General features: G+C 45.7%; 2 protein-coding genes across 2 annotated transcripts in view; one reads left to right on the top strand and one right to left on the bottom strand.

Annotated features, from left to right (window-relative positions):
* Window positions 1-19493, bottom strand: part of LOC6739275 (mucin-17) — a 30395-nt gene extending 10902 nt beyond the window's left edge. The window contains exons 1-2 of the mRNA XM_016172162.3: window positions 18947-19493; window positions 11271-11334 (exon numbers count right to left, since the gene is read on the bottom strand). The gene's annotated coding sequence lies outside the window, so the exon portion shown is untranslated. The remainder of the gene's footprint in view (window positions 1-11270; window positions 11335-18946) is intronic.
* LOC6733173 (odorant receptor 42a) overlaps window positions 1-26907 on the top strand; it is a 162750-nt gene that overhangs the window by 33017 nt on the left and 102826 nt on the right. The window lies entirely within an intron of this gene.

Below are 26907 nucleotides of genomic sequence, written 5' to 3'. Positions count from 1 at the left end.
GATGCGTCCCGCTTTTAGGCCCTATCATAATCAGGCGTCCTGGCAGCAGGCAAATTGCCAAGCACCTGAAACCCGGCACGCTAATGCGCCTGTAATTATGCTAATAATAACGAGCAGCCACATGAGGCGAGTGGGTGAAGTAATGCCATTGAAGGCGGCGTCTTTGCAGTAAAGCATGCTTTCAGTGCCGTGGCCTAAGTGCCTGGCAATTTGGCCTTAGGCGTGGCAGTATGAGGCACTGCCTCCCGAAAATGGCCGGCTGCATTGCGGAATGCGGAATATACCTGACGGAAATTAGAGATTCGCAATATCTTAGAGCGGCTGTGAATGGAGCAGGGAAGACTTGGAAGATCAATCCGCCTGCAGGCACAGGGGGAAATTACTTTATTTTCATACAGCAACATCTTTTGCTTCTTTGCTCTTGTCTGTCACTTGCTATCAGCTTCGAAAATCTGTGCCAATACTTGGCAGCCATTTTGACAGTTTTCCTGCTCTGCGCTGCGGCACTAAGCTTCTTCTGTACGCGTGTGTGTGATAACACAAATGAATTGACAATGGCGCGACACGAGGGAAACAACAAACAGGCAATATGTTAATAAGCACAATGGCCAACAGCGGCAGCAGAGCCGAAGAATGCGCTGACAACTTAAAGCCCATGCTGTCAAAATGTTAGCTAACAGAAACGTATTCCGCCACCCTCACTACACGCACACACTGGCACATGGCACACGGCACATGGCACATACACTCGCGTTTCCATCCCCCACGACCCTTGTCCTTGTGAGCCCGACAAGTTTTGCCACATCACGTATACGCACCGAAACGGGCGATGAAACCAAGTCATATACAGCAGATAGCCAAACAATTCCTGGCCAATGTGGAAAAAATCGGGTATAAATACCGAGGCCTGCCCATAAAAGTATGCTCGTTGACTGGTTGCTGACGGCATTGGCACTTTTAGTGCTATTTTTGATTTTCTCCGTTCGTTTTACGGCCGGAGAACGGCGGGAGGAGTACAGGCAAATTAACATAAATCGGGCGTAAAATATTTCAGAATAGTGCGGGTCTGGTGTCACAGGGGCTCACGGTCCACCGAGATTTGCGACGAAAGGCTCGTCACGGCCATAAGTTGGCAATTGATTTGTAACGGAAAGTAACGACTGTCAGTGCCGAAAGCGGGCGACATTGAAATGTAAATGAAATGCCACTCCGCAGAGTGGCTCACCCTTTGGAAGGAGCTTCCTCCGAGAAGTTAACTGAGGTGAGGTGCCAGAACAGATTGGTCGGACGGCCATTGTCTGGGTCGACAATGATGCCGAGTGACATGACAAGTGGTCGACAAACACAAAGAGAGCGCCGCACACAAGCATTAAAAGCTGAAGAAGTGCGCCTGTTCAGGACCCCATCCTGGAGGCGGCCAAGATTGAACCTGACAGCTGTAGAGACAAGCAAACGGATCGAAACGAGAGGAAATGAGACCGCACCGCACGTATTGGACGTTCGTTTAAACAAATCACTCCAAAATGTCCATGTATTGGGGCCAGAGCAAGCAGGGCCCCTGAAAAGGTGTAACATATGCAAATAGTATGTGGAAGGGAGGACTGGCAATAAATCAAACGGCAAAAGGTGTATTTAGCCACATGACATTTCGGGGCATTTGGCTGGCAGACATGTTTTCAATAACATCTCCCTGCTTTAAGCAAGAAATTACGAGTATGGCATTAAAATGACAAGTCAACAATGTTTAGCTTCCAGTGTTCGCATATTGCCGAAATACCTAAATACCTGAATCAACCACAAATAAAGAGGACAAGCGGCGAGGTAATCACACCAGGACTAGACCCGAGTGTGTGGCAGTGTTGTATAAAGTTGAGAGGAGTTTGCGAAACTTCCGAAGCGATCATCGAAAATGTGTCACGTTCCGTGGGTTTGTCGAAAATTAAGATTTTCAAGCAAGGCGAAAGTTTTCTTGTTTCGGTTTGTTTTTTGCTTGTTAGCCGCTGGTTTCTTATTGCATTTACTGTCCCTGTACGCACAGCCGGACTGTCGAGCAATCAGTGGTCTCTTGCGGCGAGGAAATTTAGGAAAATCGCATTTCTTTTTCCAGCGATTAGTCAAGGTCATAGTCATCTTGAAATTGCATAATTTGGACCAAGCCGAGCGCAATCGCCACTCACGGACGAATGGCCCTACTCGGAGTATCAGCAATCTGTTGAGTCCGATTTCTGTTTCATCGGTTTTTCCGTTCCAGGAAACGCAGCCAAGTGTTGGCCGACATTTACACGCCGCTTTCCACTGGCGGCGCTTGGCTTTTGTCTTAAGCAGGTTGCTCCAGGTTCCTCCAGAGCTCGCACTTTCCGTACTTTCACACTTTTACAACATCGCGGGTGCTGCTGAGGGTTGGTGTTCACCGTACACTACGCTAACAGAACTTTATCGCTCTGTTTCCGTTTCCGTTACGTTACGTATACGCTCCGGAGTCCCCGAGCGTGGCCCCCCGACGCTCATAAGATGTAATTTCAGTCGCTGACCCTGCCGTTCGCCCAGCTTGAAAACTTTCCTTCTCGTGGCCAGTAGCTACATCTGATTTTATTTATTTATTTCGATTTGCGCTTTTCTTTCGCGGAGAGAGCCAAAATCACCGGCACACGACGGGCTATTGTTCTTGGGTCCTGGTCGACGAAACCATTTCCTTCCTCCTGCCCCACAGTGGGCACTATTGCTGTGATTTTCTGAGCTAATTGTTCAGCTTTAACACAATTATCATTGACCTGAGTGAAGAGGGATTGTTCTAAACGCAAATTATTCCACAAATTTAAGTTTCTTTGGAGCATTTTGCCAATATGTATGGCTCGCCTGAGGTCATGGTGACACTGTGTTGATATGGCTCATGCTACCGACTGCTGCTGTGTTTCCTGCAGTACAGCTGCTGGCAGTTGAGCGCCTCTGGCCGGCTAATGTGCATTTTATTTTCCGCCCCCAGTGCCACTGCCACTGCCACTGCCACCGAGCAGTGCTCAGTCGATTCATTGGCCATTTACTGACTGCCAGTGCCACATCCGCACAGGTTCTGCTTTGGCATGTGCATGACATATATTGTTTTGGAAAAGATTTCGCACGCCGCAGGAGCTCGATATTATGCTCGGCATTCCATTCCCATCACGTACATATCTCGCTATGCCAATCTTCATTTGGCTATGAAACTTTTCAGCTGCCATACCCCTTATCTTAGAGTCTATTCTTCGCTCTGACTGTTATTGTTTGCGCGGATCGAATTTTGAGAGGACGTAGGTGGACTTATATTAATGCTGCCAAGACTCCGGACAAAGACTAAGGTAGAATCTGTCTGTCACTGGCACGCCACTTCACCATAAATAAATCCCTGCACCAGCACCCACCCGAAGCTCCTCTTGGCTTTATAGTTTTTCAAGTTTCTGCGGCTCAACAACAATCGCCTTGCCTCGCATTATCCCACTTCGCACGTGTAGCTCATCGGGCTTCAACCGCCCGCCCATTGTCATCGTCGGAGCTCCAGTCTATTGAATGGCTCTGTCCCGATTCGATCCCAGTCCGGACACGTTTCGGTTCCTGCTGCCGGGGTGTCCAGCTGACCGGTTGTCCGGTGCGCTGCTCTGTCGGTCAGCTGCGCCAAGTGCCAAAGTTATGGTGCTAAGGCGTGAGCGGGATTAGGACACGTGGGTCCGTGGCCTGACGGCCGCCGTTAGGAGTACACCGCTCATGGCATTAATTAGAAGGACCTTTTCAGGCCTTCGCTCGACGTACACGTGATTTGTAAGTGCAACCTGATGTTGCAACAGCGCTCAACTTTCAGCCACGCATTAAGCGACAGGCGGGGTTCTGATTGCCGCAATTTATCAAATGGCGCGTGCTCGCCGCGCATTGCACTCGCCTAGGCGTACGTCTTGGGCCAGGCCACAGTGAGCTCCAGCTAACGACAACCGGGCACATCCGCGCATTAAATAATAACGTTAAAGCTTTAAATTGAGAATAAATCGCTTCAAATTAAGTAGAACGGCAAACAGCGATGCAGCTTTGCTTCCTGCAGCGCTCGCGGTCGCATATTTATTCGGATTGGAATTGATAAAGGCTTAAATGAGAGCGGCGGCGAGGCCGCAAACAAACGACAGGGGAATCAACACCAGGCCGTGCTTAATCCATTATGCAATCGCCTGCCATTATCACATTTGTAATATATTTATTGTAGCGCACTTACACTGCTGTCGCGAACAATAATTTACGCCTTAAAGCTGCGCCGAGTTGGGTCCGCTGTCATAATTATCCTCCGTTTAAACGTGTGACCCGTATGCGAATGTTCGGATGGGATAGCTTGGTAATTCTGTTGCCAACTAGCGTGTCCTTTTTGGCCCACACCATTGTATTCCACATGAGCAACCCTTTGCGCTTGGCCACTCCGTCGGGGCTGTGACACATGGAAATGCCTGGGTCCGAGAAACCCGTTGTCCGAAAGGAAACGAATCTCCCCGCAAACACTTTGATTTCGCACAAATTTCGCACAACAGCAAATTTTCAATTTATAATCAAAAACAAGCTGGTAGGAGCTGGTGGGAGCTGGTGGGAGCTGGGGCGGAGCCCAGGGATCATTGGGTTTGCCTGCGCCTGGCTGTGGCTGATTAGTATGAACATGAACCCCAAGAGGGGTTCACAGCCGCCCCTCTTCCACTGACCGCCCCGCAACCTTGGCACATTCAATCATCAGGCATTCAAGCATTCATTCATTCATTCCCGGACTTTATAGTCAACAAACTGTAAAAAAGGACCTTGAAAGGTGCACAAAATCCTTTTACTCTGCTCCGTACAAATGGCGTCATATCCTTTCATGCCCAACTGAGTTTCTTCTGGTCAGTGTTGGTGGCCTCCATCGCACTCCACTGCTCTCTCGGATAGCTTGCTTTGGGTATGTGAATGGGTTAAGCTCCCATGAGTAAGTTTGCACCGAGAGTTTCCCCTTTGAGCTTATCCCAACACTCGTTCATTGGCTTTTTTCTGCCGCCCGCTGCGTCATCCTCTGAATGACGATGGAGCACACGGGCGTCACCCTCATGTTGGCCGTATCCGTGTGCTTTTGAGTTATGACTCGCACAATCACTTGTCCTGTTTTATCAGCACGGCTTAATTGCCGAGCTTTCAAGCCCAACTTGGCCGCTAGTGCGAAGGCCCGGGACTGATTAGTGCCCGCAGTGTGTCAGCTATTTCCAGTGCATTAGTCATGTTAATTAACCCTAGGCGAGGGCTTTTCATAATCTAGTTGCCTGAATTACATTACGATGTGCCCAAGCCCAAGATGAGTTAAATCTATTATTTAACTGCATTTTAAACTCACCGACGACCACGGCAAAGGAGAAAGTATGCTACGCTAGGCCCAAGTCTGTCAGCTGGGCATCGGGTAGCAGGGGCCATCGGAACGGGAATCCGAAGGGAAGGGTAGCCATTCTCGGAAGGATACACACTCACTCACTCCGTGCGCCTGCACAGAGGAGCGCAGGTTGGTATGGGCTATCTGTGGAGCTGTGCAGCCAAATCCAAACTCGGAGGACCTTCCGGCCAAAGGCGCTAACTACGGGAATATAAACATGAGAACATATTTCATGTGGATCTGCTGGCCAAGTCGGAGCTGGGTCCTGGAACTGGGTGTTCTGCAATAGCCGTTGAACGCGTGGGCCTCAGATAAGATTCCATGTGCTGTCACAACTACCGCCGCCATGCCTTCGTTCCTGTTTCAGTCGCAGATGGAGGCGGGGAAACTGTGTAGTTACCCAGGGGAACTTTTTTGTCTCACTTTACTTTGGGACAGATAAGCGAGGTGGTGGCCAGAGGAAGGCTACCAAGGACGCTAAATGTGTGGACAGTTATGAAGATTTGTGGTATAGTCATGTGCATGGCTCACACTAAGGCAGCGATATCAGGACTGATAGCTTGGTTCGGCTGAGCAGATACCCTTTACTGCATTCGGCTTCTATCCGTTCGATGAATTATTGACCTTGTTGGTATGTAATTACAAGCAGAGGGAGCCGAATTTATGAAGAATATATTGAATTCATCGAGTATCTAAAGTTTTTCCGGCTCGGTAAGCTTGTCGTTCATTAGAATGCACTCCCTTCCGCTGGCTTCGACAGATAACAGCTTCTCTGTGCCCTCTGGCTTCCTAAAGCACTCGATTTAGATTAGTCAGTCAAGCATTGGCAGAGATTTGGAAATGGAGAGGACTTCTTAAACGGACTGCGACCTTAAAGTATCCATGCGGACCTCCAGAGGCGTCGCCTTTCATCGCACCGCTTTGCTCCAAAGCACATAATTTAGTGCCTGCAGTTGAGGTTCAGTTTCGCCAAAGCAGCTTTACCTATTTTGCATAATTTCCGTTGTTCCCCCGCCGTCTCCGCCACAATGACAGCGTCAACAGCAGCAGGAGCCGCAGGAATATATGCAGCCGCGCCATGCAGCCCACCACCTCCCCGTCGGCTGTGGTGCATTTGGGCCGCTCCGCCCGTGCACCCTTTAGACATTAGCCTGCTGTTTAACATTTTATGCTGGCCGGAGTAGCAGCAGGTGCTCCGCTCTGACCGGGCTCGTCAAGTCGGGCTTGTTTACTCTCCTTGAGATGCGAGTCGGGCTGACTGCTGTTGACACAGTTAAACGCTGGCCCATTTGCTATGCGAATTTATTGTGCCAGCGACAGGAAGTTGCCGAAACTGGCGTTCTGACCGCACAGGGCTTAAATACTTCCGCCCGAAATCCCTGGCTAACTCAATTAGGGCCCTATCGCAGGCGCTCCTGCCAGCACGTGCATATCTTTGTGGGCTCAGGTGTGTACAAGTTTATGAACTTTGCTGCAGAGAGTGCACCCCGGCGCAGTCATATGGACGGACTGCATGTTAGGCAAACACGCAACGCATTTTCGCACTCACGCAAATTACCAAATAAGCGACGTGCGAATTTGCGTATGTGTGTTCGTCCTAGCATGTGCGTATGCGTTTGGGCGTGGGTGTGGCTCTGCGAGTGGGCGTAGGTAGGAGTGGGAGGGGGTGAGGAAAGCTGTCCGCCAGCAGCGTTCAAAGTTTACCTTTGGTTTTTCGTGCAAATTTGATTTGGTTTCCGCTGCCTGTGCCAAGGAACTTTAACTTCCATTTCGGGCACCAGCGCTCGTGATTTCGGGCCTTTGCTCTGCGATGCTGCATTAGGGCGGTCCAAAATGCTAAAATATCTGAGAACACTATGCTCTCACTGTTTTAAGTGGCAAGCTTGCAGTAAGTGGCGACATTAATCAAACGAATTTCCGGTCTACCATGGTTGCCAAGCGATTAATCGCTCTTAAGTTAGAAGATTAGTCGAAAGATAATATATAGAGTTGCGAGAGAGCTTCCATCGCAAATGTTACTGGGAACAGGTCAAAGTACAAGCTCAAAGTTTGGAACGCCCTAATGTGCATGTGGTGGCGTTCGTGGGCAGGTACATAGTTAATTTGCACAACAATGCGCCGCGCTGGGGATTGCTGCGTGTAGCTGCGCATCTTTGCCATTAAGTGGTGCGAAGAGGTGGTGTGGGACCGCTAACAGCTACTAAAAACTCAATTACCAGCCCCTCGCCCTGCGCCAGCTGCACCAACCAGCTTGCACCACGCATCTATTTTGGGCACAGAGTTAGAGCGCATCAGACTGCGGAGCTGTCTAAGATGGTTAGCTTCCATTAGAGTCTTTCAGTCGGACTGGCAGAAATTCTAATTAAATGCTGCTTAGTGGAAGCTGATTAAGAAATTTGAATATTTATGGGCTCCCCAAGAACTAACCCCCCACCTCCTACCCTTCCACATGTTATGAATTTGGGGCAGGGTCAACAAGCTGCTGCAGCTGTTTAGTTGCGGAGGCTCCACAGGGGAGACGGGGAAGGTATCTGATAGATACTTGCTCCCCAATGCTAGTGCACAGCTTTAAGGGTCCATCCCAATTTATGTCGGGATGGACAAACTTTCGCACGAGATATACGCGCCGGCGGCCGAACTGCAATTTCATTTCGCATTCATATGCGAAAGTTTGGCGCATGCTTTCAGCTGGCTTTCAAACAAAGGCGGTTTAAATCGCCATTAAAACTCGCTCACATCCAGGAGCGGAGCTGAGCAGACCCACATGCCACGCCCACTGCAGACTATCCCATCAAGGGCTGGTCCGTAACGTAAGTGCCGGAGGAAGGCGTGGAGCAGAGAGCCATATTTTGGCAACATTTTGTGTGCGCACATTAATTTATGCAAATAGTTGGCAAATATTAATGGCGGCCAGCAGCTGCTAAGGTTACTGCGAGAAGGCGGTGAAGTGAGCATTTAGTCAGGAGGCAACGGAGCGGGTGGAGGGGCGCTCGAATTAAACATTTATGCCTTTAAAAACTTGGACAATTTCCGTTACATTATGGGGCATAAAGACCAATAAGCCGCACACACCAACACCAACACCAACACAATGAAACTAGGCAATCGACATGGCCAGCGCCCGAAAGCGTGCTGCACAATCGAAAAATATGTAAGCAAAATGGCGCACAAGAAATAAACTTATGGCGCACTTCCGCAGCAGTCAAACATTTTATTTCATTTTATATTCCCATCTCATCTCCCTTCCTCTTCCGCCTGCCTGCGTGTGTGTGTGTGTGTGTGTGTGTGTGTGTTTGTGGGCGTTTGTATGTGTATGTTCTGTTTGTGCTTGTGTGCTTACCATCAAAAATGGTCAAAGAGCAGTTCGAGAATTAAAATGAAACAAAACGGAAATGCTACAGAAATCAACCAACTGGCATAAACTTTGCGACCGCTTTCCACCCACAGTTCCACTCACTTTCAGCTTTTGTTATTTCTGGCCGGCTGGCTGGCTGGCTGGTTGCTCCCGACCAAATCAAGTAAAAAATGTTTGTTCTGCCGTAGTTGGCTGTGCAAAATGGTCATTTCCCGTGCCCAATAAAAGGGCCACGGGGTTCTGGTTCTGGTTTTGGTTCAGGATCGGTCCGGGTTCGGCTCCGGGTTCGGGTCCGGGTTCGGGTTCGGGTTCGCAGAGTGGATTCGAGGTGACGTGCTGGTCAACAGCGAGGCCAGCTCTAATAGCTTCATTAGCTCGGTTGCGCGGTAAATACTCGACGCTGGTTCCTAACCAATTCCGGGCGGCTTTTGTTCTTTGTTGAACCCACATATTGTCCATCAATGCGCTCAATATTTTCAATCGGCAGCAGGAACCTTTCATCGGAAGGACTTACCGCAAATTCCGAGAGTCCGTCGAATTGTTGAATTAGTTTTGCCCAAAAAAAAAAAAACAACAAATTGCAGCGGAGCGCCGGAAACTATTTACTTTTATTACTCGCGCTGAACTTTTGGCAATTCGATGATAAAATGCAATATTGGCTGATAAAATGGATGCGAATATTTTATCGCAGCAGAGGAAGGACTTTTAGATGGACTTTTAGTACGAACAGCCAATGCTGCTTTTGACCCCCTTTCGAAGTTAAGTTTTAAATGTTTAAAGTGCGATTGAAGTTAAGTATTTTCTTATTTGGCCTCGTCTGCCATTTTTCAGTCTCTTTGTTCTTCCAGACGAATGAAAGAGCATTTCGACCACGTCCGGTCCGATATTGTATTTAAAAAGCCCTGCGAATTCCGGCGGCTCAATCGAATTGATGGGCAGCGACTGGCGGTATTTATATGTATACCAACAGGCACTGGATTGTACGGAGTGCAGGTCGGTCCGTGGAAATGGCCAGAATATGCAGAGCTATGGCGGCCCAAATTCTGTTTATTTTGGCTGTCGCACATCAAAGTATCTGAAAAATGACATGTGCTCGTCGACCCCCGCCCTACACATCGGCCTTAGCGGCTTAAAAGCTCAATGAGCGAAATTGTTTGATTTTCCCTAACGTTTCATTTGGCAGCTCGCCCGATGATTGTTGTTACTGCTGTATCGAATGCTATTTGTTTGGACGGGTGGTGGGTGGTTGGGTGGGTGGTTGGGTGCTTGTGTGCACCACCACTTCGTCTATTTGCATTTGATGTGAGTGTAAGCTGGCAGCCCGCTGTTTTTGTCGCTGACATTCGAAATAATTTTGTTGGCAATGTTGATGTCGTTGCTTTTTAATAAAATGCCCAAGCTTTTGCCAACTGAAATTAGCAATAAACTGCTTTTCCGAATGCCAAACCTGCATATCAGCACTTAATGCTCCATATTTCAATTGCAGCTGAGTATTGATACACCGATAGAAAACTGGAATTGTGAAAACAAGTCTTTTGGTTGGCAATCAAATGATTCTTATTCAATATTTGAATAAAGAACAGATGTCATCTTATGTCATCTTTGCTCAAGCATACTATAATTCAAATATCAAAATAATAGTTAGCAAAGTAACCATTTCTTAAATTCAAGTAGCAGTACATTGTTTTCAGTGTATTGGCCTGATTATGATACCCTTATAAGTTAAGTTCCTAAATTTTTTCAAGCTTGACATCGGCTTTAAGTAGATCTCGTAGAGAAAGACATTGACATATAGATATGTACTAGACTCGATAAGGTGTCTGAAATCTGCGATGATTTATTCTTGCCATACGAAGTATTACGGTGACAAAATATCACAATCATAGCTACCATATGCCATATGCCGTATATCTGATATATGACGATTTGGGATTTGAAAGTGAAGAAACTTTATTTTCCTTGGCATTCATATGCCTAAATTGTTTCAGTTACTAGGGTAAAAGGTATATAAAAAATATACCTTAATAGAAAGGAAAAAATTGTTGTATAATTAAAATGAAATATTTATTGGTACTTACGCACTTTTTGTTTATGTGCTCTGTACCATAAAAACGTGATCCATTCAATTTAAAATGAATTGATAAAAAGAAACGTGCTTTAAAAATGTTGATATTAAACAAAAGAATGATCACAAACATGCTTCATTTGTTTAAATTCAATGCTTTTATTACTGGTATTAATTTAATTAAATGTTTAAAAATTTAAAAATTCTTTTATGATGAAATATAAACGTCGCCTGTTATGTGCAAACCTGATGTAAACCCCTCAAACTTTCAAAAACGCTTTTTCATTGAACTTGTAAAAAAATATGAAGTGGTAAAGACTTAATATTATCCCGCCATGATGAACGTTTCATCCCAGAGCCTGACCCTTATATATGCAGCCTGATAAATAATATCCCAGGAGACACTAACAAATCTACAATGACAAGATTTGGATATCCTCCTTAGAGTTACTCACCTACTGGTTTTAATTCGGCAGCAACAAAGTCTGCATATGAATTTCATGCAGCAATCAAAGCCCCCTGCAAATAAGCAGATACAGAAACATTTATAATTAATAGTCTGAATATTTATAAGTAAATCAGTGTGTGGCTGCTGAAAATAATTGTCTATTAATAGTCTAATTGGATGTGCACGTGCCATGCGAAGTTTACGGCTTTGCAATGCAATTATTTTTTAATTGCTTACTTTCCCAAACTTAAAATGTGAGTCCGAAAAGTTGTGAAAAGTATTGTCGGAGGTGTCTTCGAAATTTTGACAATTAATGCGGGACAATGCCAATTGAAAACCAAACAAAAGTATTGCCATCCACAAAGAAGGTGACTTTGGTATTATTATTATTTTTTTTTTAAATCTAAATAAATGCTTGCAAAAAACGCTGATCACGCTCACATTATATTATATAGTAAACCACTCACTGTAATAAGAAATTTACCCGCAAATCTGACTAAAATTAAAGCGTAAAGTATGGCATTATGAATTCCTGAAGAGTATAGGCCACAACGAAAACAACGCACGAAACAAGTGATCAGAAGTTTCACGACATGGAGTGCTGGCAAAAAGATTGATTCAAGCCAAAATCGAGAGAAGGGCAGACGTTGTTTGTCCGCTCTCCCTTTTGCTTTCCAAGAGGCCAAAATGCTTGCCAACAACTCGTACAACAGAACTTGTCATTGGCCAAGAGAGTCCACTAAGAACCACCGAGAATAAGGCAAAACAACAACCGCAGCAACCAAGCCAAGCAATGCTGGACAGTTGTGAATGTGGGTCACCTGAATGCGTAGCTTTCAATTTTTATAACGTTACCGAAATTCATCTCCAATCGCCGATCTACTCTCCGAGCCAGTATCTGTATCTGCATCTGTATATGTATCTGCTTCTGCTTCTGCTGCCAAGCTCATTCTGTATCCGTGTCTCGTTCTGCTTTTGTCCGCAGATGTGGCGTGAATGGGTTGTTCTCGATTTCCTCTCGAAGATTTGTGGATTTGGATTCTTGGGAGGCAGGTGGACCACAGGTCGGATACAGGTGGACCGGCCACACTTGTTGCGGTCCCTGAGCCGTTGCTAATTGCCGCACTTAGAGCCTCGAGTGCACACTCTCTCGAGGCGCGTTAAATATATACATACACTACAAACAAGGGCCAACGACAAAACCCCTTGAAGACGGAGGAGCCCATCCAATCGAGTTGCCTGATGAATGGGGGAGCAAACAAAGAGCCTCGAAAAGACAACCGACCACCGCACACAAAAATGCCAATAACCTATTGATGCGTTCGATACGCTTTTTATTGTGGCCATTGTGACTTGATATTCTACAGCGGCAAAAATGAAAGTTGTCGGGCTAGAAAGAAGAGCTCTTCGCGCGGGCCTTCGGCGGTAGAAAGGGGAGGAAGTTGCGTACTATGGTCACGCACCAAGACGGTAGCTGCCTGCCTATACAAATGTACCTACGTACGAGTGTAGATAGACACACTTTCGGGCCGCCGTCGAGAGCCAGACTTAGGATCTGGAGAGCCCGGGCGCAGACTCATCGCTCAGGTGAAAAGAAGTTAATGCCAAAAATTGCAGCATCATGTTCGGTAGCGCAGGCGTTTGGCAAAGTAAAAGCAAAACCGTCACTCGCTGCTCTCTGCGCCGCTAATGAAGGCGGCTGCGGACAACCCACTGACACTTTGACCGATTTTTAGCATACTAAATATAGTAATTTTGTCATTATGGTGTATTAAGCGCCTTTCGCCCGCCGCTGATGCTTCTGATGTTTCTGCTGGCCGCTTGTCTCTTTCTCAGCGATTCAATTTGTGCCCGATTCGAGCTGAATTCTTGGCGCTTCCGAGCTGAAGATGCAAGCCCATAAATCCCGACGCGACTGTAAAAATCTATGATTGCATGTGCGAAATGGCCGATCTGCTTGGATGTGTTGATTGAGACAAAACCCAATCAGTGGGAAACTTCTTGACCCATTTTCGCCGGGCTGCTCTCTTTTCTCTCCGTTTCTTTTGTGAGAAGACGAAGACTCGAACGAATTCTATGTACCACAAGGGGGCGGGGGGAAGAGGGAGGCAGAAACTGGTTCTTGTGCTAAGTATATGCTAATGGCACTAACTTTTCGGTTCTCGGTCTCTGCTTTCTGGTATTTCGGTCAGAGTTATTAACTAAGGCGGTGCTCAGCCGACGCATCATTGGCTTTGTGAGCCCGGCCGGAGTCCATCTAATGCTCGCTCAATGCAACTGCAGCTGCATTCGGGCCCTGATGACTGATCTAATGTGTCCAAATTGAGGGGCGTCTCGGTAGCCAAGACCCAATTTTGTGCTTATTAGGCGTGGAATTGTACGAGCCTCGAGCCGAATGCCAAGTGGCAACACGCACGTTGCTCAAGCGTGTAATTGGGATGACGACCTTAGACCCCAAGTTTCTTTGGATGCCACAAATAGAGCATTAATTGCTGTTGCTCACTACACGATTGCAGAGACAACATGAATGCATCATTGGGGCGCCGACTTAATACACCGAGACCGAAAGTTTGGTGGCCCCAAAGCTGGGTAAATCAGCGGTTGGAGTGGCCCAGCACAGTGGCTGGGGTATTACAAGAGTTTTACATTTTTGTATGCCACTTTGGAGTTTTTGCCTCCACGACCCCATGCCCCGTCCTCCGCCCCCCATCGCCCCTTCCATGCCATCCTGGCTTCATTTCAGCGGAGCATACTTTCCAGCGCTCGCACACTTTGCGGCTCTCATGAATTTTTCCATTCTTCGGGCAAAGTGCAATAAATCATAATTTGCTACTTTTTCTAATGGATTATGGACAGTGGCGGCAACAGAAGCCGCAGCAGCATACTGTTAGAATCCACTTGGGGAGCTCTTAAGTGCTGATTGACCAGCTCATAAATGCGGCGGTGGGGACGAGGGGGTCGAGTGCCAGTCGAAATGATCGCTCAAAGGGTCAGGAAATTAATCATACCGGATGAGCTGAGTGCTATCTCGGATGCGCATCGTTGCAAATAAAATTCTTAATTAATGCTTTAAAGTCGGATGCACTGGAATGAATAGTAATTTCACAATTATTAATTGTGTTTTCCATTATTTGTATAATTGTTGATCGTTTTTGTCCACGTACATACATACAGTGCAGATGCCCTGGCAGACGCAATTCAATTTGTATTTTGTGAAAGTGATTGCATAAACCTCGATAAAGAAATTGCAAAAACGGCGAGCAAATTTACTACGCATGATGCATATTGTTATTATTAATATGTTATTGTAAAGCAATGGACAAATGCCGCCGTGGAAAAAATATGCTTTACTTTTTCCCTAATGCAATCCAACATAAATTGAGCCATTCAGACCATCAATTGTGCGTCCGATGGCCATTGATGATGCTGTCTGTGTGGAGGCGATGAAATGCGGCTTGTGGCAATAAGTTTGGGCCTAGTGTGTCAGTTGAATAAGCCGCTTAATTAGATATAATAGCTCTGTTAACACAAACAGCTGCCACCGAAGGTCGCCGAAACGCAGCACCGAATCTGTCAAAGATTACAAAATCCGGTCCCCAATCCGTCTTTCCGATGGCAGAGCTGTCCTCCCGTCCGCCTGTCCGTCCGTCAGTCCGTCTATCCGACTGTCGGACATCGGCAAAGGTCAAGTCCCATAATTTGCGGCATAAAGAATTTATGTAGCTGAAGAGCTCATATTCCCAGGAAGAGGACGGACCCAAGCCAAGCATAAATTCCCCAGTGAACTATTACCCCTAGCCAACTATGACAGCCGACTGCCAAATGTGTCAAAAGTTCAAAGTCATCCGGTTGTTTCGGTGCCGAAAAAGGGTTCAGCTGTCCGAGAACGGAGACCGGCATAATATTAGCACAGATGCGCATGAATTATTCGAGAGACTCCGGCTGTACTGCTACGCAAATAAAATTATTATTGGATGGCAAACAAAGGCGGGCCCCGATTCCATTTCCCATTCCGAGCCGGCTGCCTAGAAGGAGAACTTGGAGCGGCACGCGATGTGGGGCTGCTGTGTCTTCGACCACTTCAATATAAATTGAATTAAAAATTCCACACCGGCTACTGGAGCGCTGCCATGGCAAATGCGAAGAAGAGGCATGTTAATATGTTTTTATTTTCCCTAAGCAAAGTAAAATAATTCACTCCCATGATTTCCCAACTTTAACTGGCTCACTTGAAGTTCCCATGACGTGTGCCAGAAAGCACACTGACTTGGCTGGCTGAATGTGTGCGTCGTTGGGGCCACCAGTCCGCGTCAGGCGATGACGCTGATGCCACTCGCAGTTAGCAAGCTAGCAGCTAGCAGCTAGCAGTTTGCAGTTTGCAGTTTGCAGTTCGCAGCTAGCAGTTCTCCACTCCGAAGTGAGGAGGCTTCGGCATCCGCCAACTGGAGCCAGCTGAAATGCACAGCAGCGACGTCAAAAACTTTCAAATGCTTCAAATTAACCCGTGTGCCTGGGCCAAATATACTTGCAGCCGACAGCAACGAACCGACTTTCATTGGGCGGACTCCTTACCAGATATTTGGAAGGGAAATTGTTCTGCAGCGAGCTTTAAGGGAGGCACACCATTGCCAACCTCAGTGCTTCGAATATAATTTTCAAGTTTTCTACTTCAGAGTTCAGAGTTAATATCGCAACCTATATAACTTAATATTCACTAACGATGCAGCAATATTAATAGAGTACGTAAATGAATTAAGGCACGATCAAGTATTTCAGAGGCTCTATTCGATAACTGCGTTCAACTAATTAGTAGCACAACTAATATTAACCTCTTTTCGTCTTATACAAATAAATAAAAAGCTCTTTCGTTTAAATAAGGCCAAAGCTCGTGATTGCCTTATTAAAGGAGCATCGTTCAGTTCAGCGCTCAAGCTTACGAATCGAGCTGAAGTTGGCGATTTATCAAAAAAGGATAACGCAAGACAGGATTTCGGGCAACTTTTCATAATACATCTTTAGTTCGTCGAACCATTGAAGGCAAACTTCCGATAGAACGCAGTCTAAAGCAGCATCTCGAACTGAATCCGAACGAGAGGCATCCTCAACTTTAAACTAGGCGTGGAAGGCAAATGGCAAATGGAGAAGCTTTTGCCGCTCAACTTCGATGGCGGCAACAATTTTCTCTTTCTTAATTAAAAGCAATCTTATTTATTAGTTCAGCACACACACAAACACTCGTTTGGAGGAAGGAGGTGCGGATAAAGACACTGACTGAAGATACAGATACAGATACAGATGCAGATTCAGATTCAGAGTCTAAGCCAAACCCATTTAGATGGCTATGTGCTGGCTCTATAATTGGCGAAAATTATTTAATTATTATTAAGTGCTCTTTCCGCCGAGCAGAGCCAGGACAGCCCAGTCCGCTCCGCAGGCAAGTTCTCCAAAGAACTTTGGCTGGCACTCAACTCGACAGCGAGTGGCCTGGCCTGGGATGGCCTGGGATGGCCTGGGATGGCCTCGGATGGGATGGGTTGGGCTGGATGAGTTGACTTTGCTCCAAAGTTTTGTTTTTACTGCATCCATTTGTTTATCGTCGCTTGCGCAAACTTCTGCAGCCATGGCTATTAATTTCAGTTGCGATTTCTTCGGGACTCGCTCTGCTTGCGCTGCAGTCCCACTGCCATAATTAGACAGAAATCTAATTTGGTAATCGCACATATGCACATATGCAAAGCCGAGCTTCGCATCGAACAACAATAATGCGCGGCCGCCTCAATTGGGATTTGGGTTTCGGCTTCCCCTATCCGCCGAGTTGCATGTAATTAGTTTGCGGCGCGCATTGTTGTTGACAGATGAGGCTGCCGCCATTGCAGCTGCATTGCTCCGTTTGTTAACTTGATTAATTAAAATGCAGCAGCTCTTAATGGCGATGGCGTGCTCATTTGCCATGAGTTTGTTATGCGCCAGTTTATCAGCTGCTTATGCAACGGCAGCGGCGGTCCCAGGGTGGGCTCCTCTCCCAATCTTCAAAATATTAAATCGGAGTGGTACTCTTCAGTTCTGCTGCCATAATAGGCAGCCAGCCAGTACCTCCCTAATTGGGCCAGGTCCAAGAGGAAGTGGGCTGGAAAAGAGCGAGCAGCGGGCAGCGGGCAGTGGTATCATACCCATCTATAATTTCAGATTCAGTCACAGAAGCATCATCAGCAGCAGTCGAGCAGCCAAGCAGCCGTTGTTGCAACGCAGCCTCGTGGCTGCCAAGCTGAAAACCAAGCAAGAATCGGGAAAAAGCAAAGGCAAAGCCAGAGCTAAAGCCAATGCCAAAGCCAAAGCAAAAGGCTGAGACTGGGACTGAGCCGTGGAGTCATGCCGCTTTATTTACTTAACCGCAACAGTAACAGAAACCGCAATAAGAACAACGGCAACTGCAGATGCAACTGCTGCAACTGCACTAATCTCAGCCAGCCAGTGGCACCAGTACCACTACTGGCACCACTACCAGTACCGCCCAGCGGCTGAGCGGATGAAATGCTGGGTAGAAAGTAACTCAAACTGTTCTGCGTTTCGCTCGGTGGCGGCTGTCAGCTTAAGTCTTTACTAACCAGGCTCATGCCCAACGGACAGCTGCTGGAGCTGGGCTGGTGGACGTGGGGATCGGGGACTTGTTCTGGGGATTGCTATGGGTATATGGGTATGGCCGTGCAGATGGGATGGGATGGGATGGGAACCTGCTAATGCTTGCATAAATATTATAGAGATTGCGGCATTGTTCGCCCTGTTTCCCTCAACTCTCAACTGTTGCTGATGTTGCTGCTGCATGTGGCAGCCATAATGCAATCGCAGACCAGCGTCAAGTAAGTTTATGTTTGTTTTAGGTTTGGCATGCCGAGTTTTTAGTAGTTCATTAAAATCACATCGCCTCGCCCCGCTCGTCGTCTTCCCATCTGCGGCTGAATTTCTGGGTACTGGGCCGGGGAAAGAGTTCTCGGCTCTTGCCAAGTACATTGCCTCATGTAAACTTGACCAAATGTAGCCGAGGCATTTCAACTTGTTTCCATTTACACGTGTGTGGCTTTCAATCCACTGTGTGCGTGTGTACGTGTTTCTTCTGCACTTGCTGGTGTTGCTAGTCCGATGCTGTTACCGCTGCTGCCGTTGACTTCTTGTGCGCCCGTTCTGGTTGCCCCACCCCACCCCTTCCCCTTTCCCCCTTCCCGACCGCCAGTAGGAGGAGGAGGGCCAGTGCTACTCCTTAATTAAAGACACGTTTTAATTTCACTCTTTCCGGGGCTCTGCTCTCCAGTCCACAAGTGGCCGCTCAGATCCGACCCGATTCGATTCGATCCGATCCATTTAGCCAACTATGATGCCCAATGGCATAAATAATAATATGCCAGATAACACACACACACACACACACACAGCGACACTGTCGGTGGTATAAACAATTTAAAACTTGTAAATATTTTCGTGGTAATCCGCTTTGTCGCCACTTGGCTGTCGATGCGGATGCAGGAACAGGAGCAGGAGCAGAATCAGAATCAGAAAGGAACAGGAGCAGGGAGTAGGAGCCTGGGAGTCCACCCACTACACCCACTACACCCACTCCAGGGCCTGCTGTCGCTAGTTGTTGTTTCGACAGTTTAAGCAAAGTTAATCCCGGCTGAATGCAAGGCTTACCTGTTGACGCCACTGCTACGTGTTAGAGGGACACTCGCGGAACCGAAAACCAACAAATCCATAAACAATACGACAAGGACAGCCGACAGGAATTACGCGCGCACCGAGTATGAATATGAATACGAATATGAATGTAGGAAGGAGTGCGATCCTGGCACTGAATACTGAATCCGGGACCTGAATCAACCGTGCAACACGACGTGTCTGTGGGTTTCCCGTTCAGCGCAATTTAATTCAACTGTGATGCGTTCTCCGTGTTTTGTTTTAATTCTTTCAATAACTGGCGATTTAATTAAAATCGTGCCACATCCGAATCACGGCCCATTGCACGCACAACTTTTGCACCAAATGACTGCACGAGTTCGCTTTATGCTGGGATTATATCCTTTAGTTTGTTTGTTCTCTCGGTCTGCGGTGGTGGATGGGTTGATGTGTTTTTCGGTTGGTTGCTTGTCGGCACTCGATCTTCTGTCGCAACACACCAGACGCTATAAGCGCTCGCAGTGAACTGAACGTTGGGCTGGCGCTTCCAAAAGACTTTTAAACATGTTGCCAAGAAAGTCCAAGAAGTTGGCCCCAAAGAAAAGTAGACGACGCTTCCAACCAAAGAGCCGCACACACCACTCACACACACACACAACCCCAAATGGTCAAGATGACGAGGCAGAGAGGAGAGAGCCCCAAAAGAGAGATCGCGAGCTGGTTTGCTCTGCCTTTGGTTTTGCCTTTGCCGGCTGCGCTTGCGCTCAAGTTTCTTGCTCTTAGCCGAGAGCATTGGGCCACGAACTGCGGCAGTTGAGTGTCGTGGGCTGCGTGGAAGTCGAACATGCCGACCATGCCGAACAGGCCGAGCGGCGAGCAAGTGATTCCAGGGGTCAACTGGCCCTCGATGGAACGCTATTAAGTAATGGCGCGGCAGAATCCATGGACCCCTCAAATTAATTAAGATTACAAAAGCCAGAGAGCTTGTGCAACGCTCCTGCCATGCAAACGGCGGCGGCCTTTGACATCCAGCCACCAGGTTGTGTCCCTCGCAGGCATCTTAAATATCAACAGCATTATCGGGCTTTGAGCAATGAGCTCGACCACATAGCTAGCTGGCCAATTGCGAAACGAAAGCACACTCAGTGGCAGCTCCATAATTGGGCCTGGGAGAAATCTAGAACCCAGTAACAATTGCAATCCAAGCGACCGGGCAACTGGCGTCTGCGGAGCACTTTCTTTGCCGTTTTCAATTTAATGCATCGTTACAGAAAGAACGACACACTGGCTTTTCAAAGTGCACACACACACACACACACACACACATTCAATGGATCCACAACTGTGCCCTTCTTATCCTTGCGTCCTTGCGGCTGCTGTCATTGTTGTCGTTGTTGCCCCATTTGTACTGCGACGACAATCAAGCCCATATGGCGGGGAGTCCAGCCCGTATCCTACGGAAATAGATATAGATGGAGGTCGAGATACAGATGAGGATAGAGATACAAAGATACAGGCTCCACAGCGCTGCAGTTACCGATACATGTTACGCATTACATATGTACATATTCAGCTGCAGACGTATAAGAGGGAAAGGGAATGGATGGCTTTGCTAAATTACTAGCAACTTAAGCGCATCTGCGGTAAATTCAATTAAACAATTTGCCAATTTTGTTGATTTTATTTTGCCTGTGAAAATAAGCAACATTTAGCAGGTTGCTGCTTCTGGTGTTGCTCTTGCCGTTCGGATGTGCAACATCTGGCTAAATGAAGTGTGAGCATGAGGGTCTGGCTGTGTGGATATAACAATTTGGAGAGCGTCGAAGCTTCGGCTTCTGCTGCTGTGGCATTTACCGAAAACATCAAGTGTTATGCAAATATTTGCGTATCATCGTTTTTTTTTTATTTTTTTGCTTCACTCCAGCTCCGGATCTAACCATTTGATTTATCGCTGTAGTCTAAGTCGACAGTGAAATTTCGACATCATTTCACATAGAAATTTCTCATTATCCATGACTCTGACCGCGCCACTTTCATATACTTTCAATTTCCTCGCTCTACCCATTTATCAACTATGCACAACTTGCTACCAGCTAAAATCGCTCGTACTCCCAAGCCCAACTATCGCGGTACACAGCTAAATCTAAAACTAATGCTAAGTTACACTGGCAAGTTCACTAATTACGCCAGTGACACTAAGAAAATCCCAGAAACAGAAACAAGCTGCACCGTCGCCACCAGTACTCCTCTGGTTTAGATTGTATGCCTGGGTGTTTGGGTGTCTAACCAACGTCCTTGCGGCCCACAGACAACCGGACGACAAGCCGTCCGTTACGAAATACGACTTTTTGAAGTAATTTACACCGACTTCACCGCCTGACAAAGAAAAAAATATTAAAACGTGTGCTCATCCATTTCAATCGAACACGAAATGCTCTACAACGTGTTGTTTATCAAGAGCTCTATCAACTTAGTTTGTTCCTATGTCGCTTTCCGCTTAATCAAAAAACTAAATAATAATATTAGGCTGGTTTTTTGCTTGTCCAAGTTTGTAGATGGTACCCCTTGACTTAGGGCATTTTAGAAAAAACTATGCCATTTGGCAATACTCAATTAATTTATCATTTATCAAGTGGTGGCGAAAACAGAACCGGCGGCACTCGAATTCAAATATCGCGTTGTTTGAGTGTCGGCAATCGCTGGCCATCGATGACAGCAACGCCGCAAAAGCGGTTGTTGCTGTTGTGCCCCCGATGGCGTGCCTCTTGTCGCTGCTGCCTCTGCTGCTGCCGCTTCTCGTGTGACATGCTGTCCTGGAGGAGGAGGGTTCAGCTCTATTACACCCGCCCAGTTCACTTCGAAAAATGTTTTAGCTAGTAGTTAATTTGAAGGGCAGCATGTGTTGCGTCATTCTTATTTTATGTTAGCAACATTATATTACTCGGCTATATATATTATTTTTATATATTATTCCACACATTTTTTATATGATTTAGAATTCCGAACATTTCAGGCATAAGTACACCACGAAATGAAAAAGAATATTGAATTGAGTATAGTATTTTGACGATGATTCCTATACATGTATATATCAAGCAGGGACTGTTGGAGTTGCAATAGACGGGCTTGATTAAGAATATATATAGTTTTGTATTGAATAAATGATTGAAAAATATTGAAAATAGCAGTTGCTATTTCTATAGAACTTACATGATGAGGATAAGTCTAAAGTTCTTCCGTAGTTGAATTTTAAAGTTTCTTACTTTTTACATTTCCTACATCCTACATCCTAAGATTAGATACAATTAACATAACTTCCTTAACATTGTGTATCTACAGCATCAATTTTTCACAGTGTTTAGCTGTGAGGATGGCTGTTACCTCTCCACACTTTTGGCTGGGCTCGTGAATTTTGACATTTTCAATTGTCGGCCGCTCTTCGCAGCCTTTTGCTGGCGCGACCCCGCACCCCATAAAGTGCTGCTGCTGTAGCTGTTGATTTTCAGTTAATTTTTCATTTTGACATTTCCATTTGTCAATAATAACATGTTGACCAGACCGTTGCCCTCGCCTTCGTGGCTGCAACATTCGGACGGACGATTGGTAATTGGATTTCTAGCCAAAGAGGCGTCAAGTGGAATCGCTGTTCATTTAAAATGCATTATTGATTTGGTCTGATTCGTTTGGTCGGCAGTTTGGGCTTCGGCACCATATTGCACCGCACCCACGTACGTACCAGAGAAGCCCGAGTGACGAATCACTTACGCATCTCTGGCCGCTCCGTTAGGTCTGGCCCTCACAAAGCTTAAACGCTGACACACCATCGGGTGCCCGAAACGGCAGAGTTCAGAGGCAAGTGGGAGATGCTGGGTCATCGCATAGGTGGCACGCCGTGCTAATGAGATGCAAGCCACAGAGCAAGACACGAAGCGACCACCAGCCCGGCCCACTGGCAATCAGTCGCGGCTCTCACATAAATCCGCTTACGTTAAATGATGGTTAAACAGCAACAGGCAACATCGGCTGCCAGCTCCATCTGCGGCGTTCAATGGATTTAATTTCCTGCAAGAATACGCGTTGAAGTAGAAGTGAAATGCACTCGAATCGACCGTGCTACACTCCAATACTTCGATCCCCATGGCGACACGCAACTGCGGCGCAATCCATTCCAGTTGCAGACAAATGGAGATGCTGACAGCAAGAGTCTGGATAGACAGCACAAGTGGAGTGAAGTGCTCGCCGATAATCGGGCTAACAATCTCCGCCTGAGGCAATCGTTATAGCTGCTCCTCTGTCTACTCCACCGACGGCAGATGATGTTTAAGATGCCACTGCCACTGCCGCTGTTGCTGCTGCTGCTGCACATGCGCCCATCTTGTGGGCTGCCTAGATGCATCTAGAACGCATAAATTTAATAAGTTCAGTTACACGCCTAAATTGGTTTCTTCGTAGGATTGTAATTCGGATCTGCTCTGCTATGATGACTCTTTAATTACAATGAGTTTATTAATTAGCATTTAAAGAAAAGAATGATGAAATTTCACGTTCGAACTCACACTAGGCGAGTAAGGGGTATCTGATAGTCGGGGAACTAGACTGTAGCATTATTTCTTGTTTTTTTTTTCAGTTTCTATCTGCATATATACCAAAACAACGTTAAGTTTCTCGTTCCCACTCCCTCTAGCTGAGTAGCGGGTATCTGATAGTCGAGTCAATAGTCGTCGACAGTAGTTTTCTCTTCTTTTTGAATTCAAACCGGTATAGCCCTTTAAATTTTCTATCTCTTAAGAATGCCAAACATTGGATTTTCAACACGTAGGTAAAAACTTCAAGAAACACACAAAATACCCTTGACAAGATAAAGAAACAAGGGACAAATATATTTCAGATAGTGTATTTTTAAAGTGCAAACTCATTCGACGTCACAAAGTTGATATCAGAACTTTTTTGTGTTGAGAATGCGATTGTCACTCATCGTCAAGAGGTGTTTTTGTTTGATATGTCATAATACATTAACAGTTAAATAAGCAAAAGTTTTCATCTGTCCCGCTGAACCTTAATTCCGTTGAGAACCCGCCTGGAAAACCTGTAACTCCCAGCCTCTGGCCAATAGACCTAGACTCAGATGCAGACACCACGCGTGCACGCATTTTACCGTTTTGCTTTGAGGATGGAGCGTTGCGTGTTGGCTGTGGACTTAAAACCTCGGCGGAGTTTACAGAGAAAAAAAAACGACTTATCAAACTCACTATTCGGCAAGATTAATTTATGGCTTTAGAAGCCCGACATACTGATACCTCGACTTTTGATTACAATTATGCATATTTGAAGTTCCAAGCCCTAACCACTGAATTCACAAAAGTTCCAAAGTTCTTATATGAAATGGCATGAGCACACATTCGAATTTGCTTCATGTACTTACAGCGACTTCTCTGTGTGTCTCGGTTGTTCATGAGGAGGTTAAAGTTTTTGAGCCCAAATGGCTACATGTGCAACCACAATCACTGCAGTTGAAAAGACTGGCAAAAGAGTGAGCTTGTGGTGGAGAACATAGTTCCGACCAGTTTGAGGTATTCGGAATTTAGAATTGTACAGGCTACTTAGTACATGAAGCTGAGACGCACATGTTGCAAAATTAATATACCCGTTACTATTGGAACTTATTCTACACTGATTTCATTCAAAAGTTTGCAACACATGCATGAGAGGGGATTAATAGATTTATCCACACTCCTCTGCCTACTCAAAAGGCTCAGAATAGGTCAATATACAGAAACTAAAAATATCCGAGATATAATTCAAAAATGAATTTAAGGATGTTTTTAAAAGAAAAAGCTATCTAAATAGTTTATGAAGAACATAACTAGATTCTAGCATTTGCTTGCAGTGTTTCTACTCGTTTTAAATACTAATGTGAATATGTACGTGAAATGGAAGCACACAGCAGTTAATGTTTAATTGGAATAATTCTAAAATTAGACTAAATTTAGATCCGCACATGCAAGCCTTTAATTGCTGGTTCAGTTAATAGGGGTTTTAGGCATCGGATTTACTCCGTTCTTGCTCCCAACTGAGATGGTTGATTTATGGCTTTTAGGCGGGTATTTGTGAGAAAAACCGTTCTCGATGGAATTTCAATAATTGTAATAATTGAACCAGAGCTTATAGGTAGGGCCAGAGGGGCATCATTGCTCACTCCAACGTATATTACAAGCAAATAATATGCTCAGCATAATGGTCAATAGCCTCTTGACCAATAAATCAAATTTGGCGTTTGCCTAAACTATAAATTAAATGCTATAGGCCCAATAGAAGCCATTGTGCTAGGCAGCAGCAACAACAACAGCAAGCAGAGCCACAGCTGGACGATAAATGCCGGCAACAACTGAAATAATCGCTCGTAAATGCCTAGTGACAATAAAATTGATGATAAACCAAATTCAATACTCGAACATTTCCAGTTTGTCAACAGTGCGAAACAGAGTCAACAGCAAAGCGAAATAATGCAAAGCGAATTTAGCCTTGTCCGTTGGACGATGGTCGGTGGTCGATAGGCCTCCAAACACGACGCAGGGTGGGCGACTGGATAACGCTACTTGAACATAAAATTAAATTAATCTGACGATTGCACAGTGGACTAAGCATGTTTAAAAATCAGCAATCAAATTACTTTATAGTTATAAGGATTCCGTCGTGACGCCTCTTAGTATTTTAGCGACGAATCAGCCTTCTTTCAGCTTTGACTTATATTCTGTTACCAAATTCGATAATAAAATCGTATGGTATCGACAAAAAGTGACTCATCATCCAATGTATTTTAATATTCCTATGAAAAGCAAGACGTTTTATTTAATTGGATTATCCATAAACAATGTATTAAGTGTTCTTTCTTCGTAACAGAAAGATACTACTTCATCTCTACCTTGACATTCCCAAAGGCAATCAAGTTGTATCTGCAAATATTTGAAATAAATAAAAAGATATAAAAGTTTCGTTATAAACTGTCTTTATTCTCTAGTGAAGAGAATTTGTGCTTTAAGTGAGATGTAAGTAAGTAAGGCTCCACTGATAATATTCTCTTAGGGTAAGTTGACAGGGTTTCTATAGAAAATCGACAAACGGAAATGAGAAATGTATATACACATTAAATGTAGCAACAATCTCACTCCTGCTACCTTTCTAGAATTTCCCACTGTGGTCCAGCTTGATTGCTTCTCCTGGGCCCAAACCCAACTGACGGGTTGTCCGCTGGTGACTGCTTGGATTTTATTATTCCCAAAGCAAATACAGCAGAACAATTGCCCCCCTCACTCCAACGTACGTCTAATGACAGTGCACTTTGATCGCCCCTCGACAGGAATCAGCTGCAATTATGCTGAAAACTCAAAACTGTACTTAATTCTCAATTTTCAATGGTAATCAATTTTGTAATTGAAGATTCGTTTAGAGGTTTCGGACCGCAAGCAGTTGCTTATTGTCTCCGCAGTGACCGAATGGAAAAGTTCCGTTCGATGGCCAATGAAATGTGCACCTCGAACGCAAGACTTTTCAACCTCCCCTCTCTCTTTGTGTCGTTGCATCTGGCTTGTTGAACAGTTTTGTGCTCTTAATTCTTATTTAAAATTGCATGCTCATCTCTTAAGTGGGCATGCTGCACTTATTTTTATTTATTCATGTTCTCGCCGCCCCTTGCAGTTCTTTCATCTGCGTTTTCCGCTGCGTTGCTGTCTTTTAAAAGCCAAACGGTCTGGATAATTTTCTTTTTCGCTCCATCAGGGGAAAAATGTGTCTTTTATTAGTTTTGTTGTGCGACTTCAAGGCGACTGTCCTTCTTGACAGCGCTGTGGGGCTATTTTTTAATTATTTTGTCAATGGTTTGTTTTTTCCCAGCTTTATATTTCTTCTGCCCGAAGCTGCAGGCAACGAGTGAAATTCAGCTGCCTGGCAAGGAAGTAATACTTATATAGAGTTTAAAGCAT

The sequence above is a fragment of the Drosophila simulans genome, chromosome 2R, assembly GCF_016746395.2.
Source record: "Drosophila simulans strain w501 chromosome 2R, Prin_Dsim_3.1, whole genome shotgun sequence".
NCBI classification, from domain to species: Eukaryota; Metazoa; Arthropoda; class Insecta; order Diptera; family Drosophilidae; genus Drosophila; species Drosophila simulans.
The sequence above is the reverse complement of the archived record's forward strand: the minus strand, read 5'-3'. Positions and strand labels throughout refer to the sequence as shown.